This window comes from Leucoraja erinacea, chromosome 8 (genome assembly GCF_028641065.1).
Source record: "Leucoraja erinacea ecotype New England chromosome 8, Leri_hhj_1, whole genome shotgun sequence".
NCBI classification, from domain to species: domain Eukaryota; kingdom Metazoa; phylum Chordata; class Chondrichthyes; order Rajiformes; family Rajidae; genus Leucoraja; species Leucoraja erinaceus.
Genome location: NC_073384.1, coordinates 58,095,186 through 58,102,557, shown reverse-complemented (window position 1 = coordinate 58,102,557; position 7,372 = coordinate 58,095,186).

The following is a 7,372-nucleotide window of genomic DNA, read 5'->3' as shown; positions in this document are numbered from 1 at the left end:
ACGGTGGTCAGCACTCAACTGCCGCATGCGAGCGGTGAGCATCCCTACGAATGAAAACATAAGCACAATCCCGTAACATGAATTAATTAATGTTTATCGGGAAGTGGGAACCGGGACCAAAGCACGTGTCCGCTCGCAGTCAGCTGGCACCGCCGAAGCCGGGACCTCCTGATCCCGGGGGACGGGCAGAAAATCCCCAGGTACCCACAAAACCGAGCCGTAAACTAGCTCGGCTGAGGAGGCGTTGAGGTCCTCCTTAGAGGTGGTTCTGATGCCTAAGACAACCCAAGGCAACTGGTTGACCCAATCGGGGCTGATGAGCCGAGCTTTCAACGCCGACTTGAGGTGCCTGTGGAAACGCTCAACCAAACCGTTGGACTCTGGGTGATAAGCAGTAGTCTGATGCAGCTTCACACCATACAGCTGCGCCATACAACTCCACAGGGCGGCCCCCACATCGCAGCGGCCTCTGCAGTCCGTTTGTCTTTTTGTTATTTTTTTGGCCCGTTTTAATGTAGTTTTTATTATTTTTTTAATTTAAATCTTTTTATTTGAATTTTGAATTTAACAGCAATTTGCATACATACAATGATAACAGACAGTGATAGTCAGGACATAATTGTACAACAGTATGTAAACGACCCTCAAAACCCTTACCCTTACCCACCCTCGCCACCCGGAGACAAACAACACTCACATACGTACACATCCACACAAATATGATAAGATAAACAAAACAAAATGAGAAAAAAAAAAAAGAAAAAAAAAAGTGTGTGGAGGGAAAAAAAGTGTGGGGAGGGAGGGGGGGGGGGTTGAAGGGATAGCAGCTGCAATAAGACGGAGCAGTGATAGAGGGCACTCAGTCCTCTTCCGAGTCCGGAAACAAGTTAAGAGAGTTAACAAGTTCCAGGAAATGGTTCCATGTATCTAGGAATGTCTTGGTAGAGCCTTTGAGAGAGAACCTAAGTTTTTGAAGCTTTAAGTTGTAGAGCACCTCCTTGATCCAGCGGGCGTGTGTCAGGGGACAGGTGAGCCTCCAGTTAAGCAAAATCTGTCTCTGGGCTAACAAGGTTGTAAAAGCCAGGACCCGTTTCAACGCAACAGAGAGGTTGGTGTTGGGAGGAATACCAAAAATAGCTGACAGTGGGTTTGGAGGAATAGTCTGGCCATAGGCTCTGCTTAACACGTCACAATTATTATTTTTTTGATGGGGTATGTGTGTGTGTGTGGGGGGGGGGGGGGGGGGGGGGGGGGGGAACTTTTAAAATCTTTCCCCTGCACGGAGAACCCGACCTTTTCCCTGTCGGGTCTCCGTTGTCGTTGGGGCTGCAACGTGGAGCGGCCTCCAGCAGGAACGTCCTGGGGCTCCAGTCACGGAGCTGCGGAGCTACTCACCATCATGGAGCTGGCCGAGTCCGGAGCGGGTGGAGCTGTGGTGGCGCGCTGCTGTGACCCGACCCCCGGAGATTCGGAGGCTCCAACTGCAGGTCTGGCAGACAGGAACATCTGGAGCCCGCGGGTCCCTGGTGGGAGACCGCTTTTCGAGGCTTCTGCAACGGCGACTTCTCCTGCCCGAGTAGTGGGGTCGAGGATGACCTGGAGCGGGGCCTTACATCATTGCCCGGCGCGGCTTCAACGGCTGCGGGACTTTGCTAGCGCCCGCCGGGGGCTCCAACAACAAGGCCCGGAGCGCGGCCTTGCATCACCCGGTGTGGCTTTAATGGCCGCGGGACAATTGCCATCGCCCGCCGGGGGCTTTGACTCTGACATCGGGAGGGGAATGGGGGGTGCAGGGGAGAGATACGTTTTTTTGCCTTCCATCACAGCGAGGAGGAGATGCGCTGTGATGGATGTCTGTGTAAATTGTGTTGTGTCTTGGGTCTTTTTTTTCATGTGTGTATGACTGTAGAAACAGCATTTCATTTGAGCCTCCATGAGGTTCAAGTGACAAATAAATTGTATTGTGTATTGTGAACTGGGCCCCTCGATCAGTAGTGATATCAGAAGGAACCCCGAAACGAGCGATCCAATATGAGACGATAGCCCGCGCGCAAGCCTCGGTGGAGGTATCAGTTAACAGTATCGCTGCCGCCCACCTGGTAAACCGGTCCACGAGTCAGTAGGTGAGTGCCTCACACGAACACGGCAAGGGACCAACCAGGTCGACATGGATGTGTAGGAACCTACCGCACGTGTCTCTGTACCTTGGAAGCCTGGCATGGGATGCAAGCGCGGGTCCATGCTGCGACCTGCTTCCGTAACCCGTGCCAGACAAACTTGGCCGCGACCAGGGCAGAGGTGGCGCGAATGGACGGGGGAGCTAGGCTGTGGATAGTGTCGAAAATCCGACGCCTCCAAGTAATCGGGACAATGGGGCGGGCTTTGCTTGTGGGGACATCGCAAAGGACCCGCGCGCCGGCGGCGACACAGGGCACCTTAGCCAACTTAAGGCCCGACTCAGCGTTGTGGTAAACCTCCATGCCGGCATCCACCTGCTGGGCAGCGGCCAGCTCCGCATTATCCACACCCAGGCTTAAAGCAGAAACCTCGGGGGCTGCCGGATGGGACAGCGCATCAGCCACAACATTCAGCTTCCCCGACACATGCTGAATATTAGATGTGAATTTGGATATGTAGGCGAGGTGCCTCTGCTGCCTGGCGGACCAGGGAATCGGACATCTTGGTCAAAGCGAACGTGAGTGGCTTGTGGTTCGTGAATGCAGTGAACGCACGCCCCTCCAGGAAATAACGTAAACGCAGATGACACAAAGTTGGGTGGCAGTGTGAACTGTGAGGAGGATGCTATGAAATTGCAGGGTGACTTGGACAGGTTGGGGGAGTGGGCAGATGCATGGCAGATTAAGTTTAATGCGGATAAATGTGAGGTTATCCACTTTGGTGGCAAAAACAGGAAGGCAGATTACTATCTAAATGGCGTCGTTGGGAAAAGGGAAAGTACAACGGGATCTGGGGGTTCTTGTACATCAGTCTATGAAAGTAAGCATGCAGGTACAGCAAGCAGTGAAGAAAGCGAATGGCATGTTGGCCTTTATAACAAGAGGAATCGAATATAGGAGCAAAGAGGTCCTTCTGCAGTTGTACAGAGCCCTAGTGAGACCACACCTGGAGTATTGTGAGCAGTTTTGGTCCCCTAATTTGAGGAAGGACATTCTTGCTATTGAGGGAGTGCAGTGTAGGTTTACAAGGTTAATTCATGGGATGACGGGACTGTCATATGCTGAGAGAATGGAGCGGCTGGGCTTGTAGTTTAGAAGGATGAGAGGTTATCTCATTGAAACATATAAGATTGTTAAGGGCTTGGACACGCTAGAGGCAGGAAACATGTTCCCGATGTTGGGGGAGTCCAGAACCAGGGACCACAGTTTAAGAATAAGGAGCAAGTCATTTAGAACGGAGACGAGAAAACACTTTTTCTCATAGAGAGTGGTGAGCGTGTGGAATCCTCTGCCTCAGAGGGTTGTGGAGGCAGGTTCTCTAGATGCTTTCAAGAGAGAGGTAGATAGGGCTCTTAAAAATAGCGGAGTCAGGGGATATGGGGAGAAGGCAGGAACGGGGTACTGATTGGGAATGATCAGCAATGATCACATTGAATGGCGGTGCAGGCTCGAAGGGCCGAATGGCCTACTCCTGCACCTATTGTCTATTGTCTAAATGGCGGATCGCTAGGTAGAGAGCGAGGAGTTCCTGATCGAAAGCGTTGTACTTAACCTCGGGGGCTCACAGCTGCCTGCTGAAAAATGTCTCGGCCTCCTTGGACCAGACCAGGTCCTTAGGCTTACCGGCCAGACACTGGAACAACGGCCGCATGATGGCGGCTGCTGACGGGACGAATCGCTGGTATAAATTGACCATTCCGATAAATTCTTGCAGGCTCTTGACAGATAGAGACTTGGAGAAGCGATGGATAGCGTTGGCCTTCTCGGGCAGCGGCTGTGCGCTGTGGCAGGTAATGCTGTGACCCAAAAAGGAAATGGAACACAATCTGAACTGGCACTTCGCAGGGTTGATCACCAACCCGTGTTTGCGCAGCCGTTCGAAGAGCAGGCGGAGGTGCCTAACGTGCTCTGCCTGCAAGCTGCTGGCCACCAGAATATCATTGAGGTAGATGAATATGAACGGCAAACCCCAACCAACCTGGTCCATTAGCCTTTGGAATGCCTGAGCTGCGTTCTTCAGGCCAAAAGGCATTCTTAGCTATTGGAAAAGGCCGAAATGGGTGATGATGGCCGTTTTATGGACGTCGTCGGGATGGACCGGAATTTGATTATACCCGCGTACCAGTTCGACCTTCGAGAAAAAGGTTGCGCCCTCCAGATGAGCCGAGAAATCCTGGATGTTCGGGACTGGGTACCGATCTGCCGTGGTTATCGCATTAAGAGGCCTGTAATCACCGCAAGGTCTCCAACCCCCGAACGCTTTGGGCACCATGTGCAGCGGGGAAGCCCAAGGGCTATCCGACCGCCGGACAATCCCCATGTCTTCCATAAGCTGGAACTCGTCTCGTGCGATGCGCAGTTTATCGGGCGGGAGGCGGTGCTCGCGGGCATGAATCGGTGGGCCCTCGGTGGGAATGTGGTGGACCACGCCATGACGGGGCGCGGCCCCGAATAACCGGGGCGTGGGCAACCCAGGGAAATCGGCGAGCAGGGCTGCAAAAGGTTGCTGGATCTCAGCTACCTCGAATTGCTGTAGGGGCGTGGACGGATTTTCTTGGCTTGGCAGGGCACAGGTCCAACACAGGAAGCATGCGCCCGCCTCGCACATCGACTAACAGGGAGAACGCACGCAATAAATCGGTCGCCAGGATCGGTTGGGCGATGTCAGCAATGGTGAACTTCCACCTATACGGGCGGGAGTCATAAAATTTGTCCAGGGTGCTCGCGGGCATGAATCGGTGGGCCCTCCGCCATGACGTACCCAGGGAAGTGCGAGCATGTGCACTCCCGTGACGGACTTGGCTTGGCAGGGCACAGGTCCAAACACAGGAAGCATGCGCCAGCCTCACACATCGACTAACAGGGAGAACGCACGCAATAAATCGGTCGCCAGGATTGGTTGGGCGATGTCAGCAATGGTGAACTTCCACCTATACGGGCGGGAGTCGAAATTTGTCCAGGGTCCACGTACCATAAGTGCGAATGTCGCTCCCGTTGACGGCCGAGTGGAGGGTTCTACCTTATCTACTAGCCCCCAGTATCTCGGGCGCTCGGTGGCAGGATGCTGGCTATGGCACCGGAGTCCACCAGGAAACGGTGGCTGGAATGGCGATCACGGACGTAGAGGCGTTCGTTTGGGCCGATAGCGTTCGCCTCTATGGACGATCGGCTGAGGCATTTCCCTGAAACAAAGAGGGGGTTCGGCATCTTCGGGCTTCGGTACCGTAACGCAGACGGTAGTTGCATCAACGTCGTCAGCTGTAGACCACTGGAAGCGGCGATGTTTCTTCGGCGCTGAGCTGGGCTTCCTCTTCCTCCCGATGTCGTCTCGGTTGCACCCGTGCCGTGACAAGGGAGTGGGTGAAGGCACAAACGTCCCGCCGTCTGTGTGCCCACAATTCGTCAGCTCTCTCCGCAACGTACTGGGGATCGCTGAAATCAGCTCCGCCGAGCAACAGTCGGACTTCGTCTGGCATCTGCTCTAAGAACGCCTGTTCGAAGAGCAGACATGGGCGGTGCCCGTCCATCAGGGCTAACATCTTCGCCATGATGGTGGATGGCCGCCGATCGCCGACGCTGTCCATATGTAGAATCTTCGCCGCCCTGTCTTTGCGACTGAGACAGAAGGTGTGGAGCAGAAGGGCCTTCAGCCCTTCATTCTTGGTGATCGACGGTGGGTCCCTGATGTAAGGCAACAGCCTCAAGGCACAGTCTTGTGGTAGAGCTCCCACCACATGGAAATACATAGCGTCATCCGCAATAATGCGGTGTAGATAGAACTGTGCCTCAACGTGGGCGAACCACACGTGAGGTTGATCGGGCCAAAACGATGGAAGTTTGAAGCCCGGTGAGCCCTGCCCCATGTCGGCCGATTCGGCGGGAACGTAATCCTCCTGCATGATCTTTTGCTTGTTTAACGACGGCTCGACAGGTCGGGGTCACCAATTTGGCGGTCGCAAGAACGACAACTACGTTTTTGTAACTTATTTTATTCTCAAAATAGCTTCTTAGCTCACAGGTTCTTACAACACGTCTGGCCACAACGGTAGTCAGCACTCAACTGCCGCGCGAAAGCAAAACCGCGCGAAAACCAGCAGCCCCTCCCGAGTCACGTGACCGCGGCTTCCGAACGCCGGGTTCGATACTTGCGTGTGCCAGCAGGTGCCGCTAAAACTTATATCAATGACATCTCATCTCAATGAAATGTGTCAATTATCTCAGATTGATTGTTAATTTCATTACATTTTGCTTACTGCCGTGAAGGTACAGGAAGAAATGTAATGATGGCCGAGAGAGTGACAAAGTCTTGTTAACCACAGTAGGTCAGTCTTCTGGAAGAGATGTAAATAGAAGGAGATGAATGGCAACACTGGAGAGATAATTTATAAATACAACAACTTTGAATACGGAAGTGAAAACACTCCACAAATGTGGAAACTAGAAGCTGGCTTCGACAAAATGCTGGAGGAGCTCAGCGGGTCAGGCAAGGTACTTCACAAATGCTTCAGCTCTCATGGAACCCTCTCTCAAACAGCATTATTAAGGAAAATCAAAACTAAAGTGCAGGTATGCAATTGTGAATCAAACATGGACATTGCTGGTAAACCCCATAGAACAGAACAAGCGACATATGTGAAGAAATGCTGCTGACCTGAAATGTGATCCCACTTCCACAGATCTGCATGGCTTGCTGTTTATCCAGCATTTTATGTTTGTGTTATCAGGAAATCTCTCTAAATGTGTCAAAGTTTAATCATGAGTGACCAAGTTTGGAGGTTTTAAGTTTTCATGTGCTTTCGTCAGGCTGAGCCAGTTACTTGATGAGATCACTTATCTCCTACCTCAGTTATAAAGAGAGGAGAGGACATATGTATCTGTTTCCACCCACCAGTCACAAGTCGGCGTCCCCCCTCACATGATTCCACTTATCATAGACCTCTGCCTTTCATTGTTATATAGGGTGATTTCACGAAAGGTCACTGGAGCGTAGATCCGCACCTACGTGACCGAAAATTTAAACTGGAGTACACTTGGTACTTCCGGTACATGTTAGTGAATGGGAAAACACGCAAAATGAAAACGCTTCTGAAGCTACATTTACCATTTAAATAATCGTAAACTATCAATGCGTTTTGAAATAAATTTTACTCAGATGCAAGCTAAGGAATGGGATAATTGTCAGCTGTTAGTTGGAC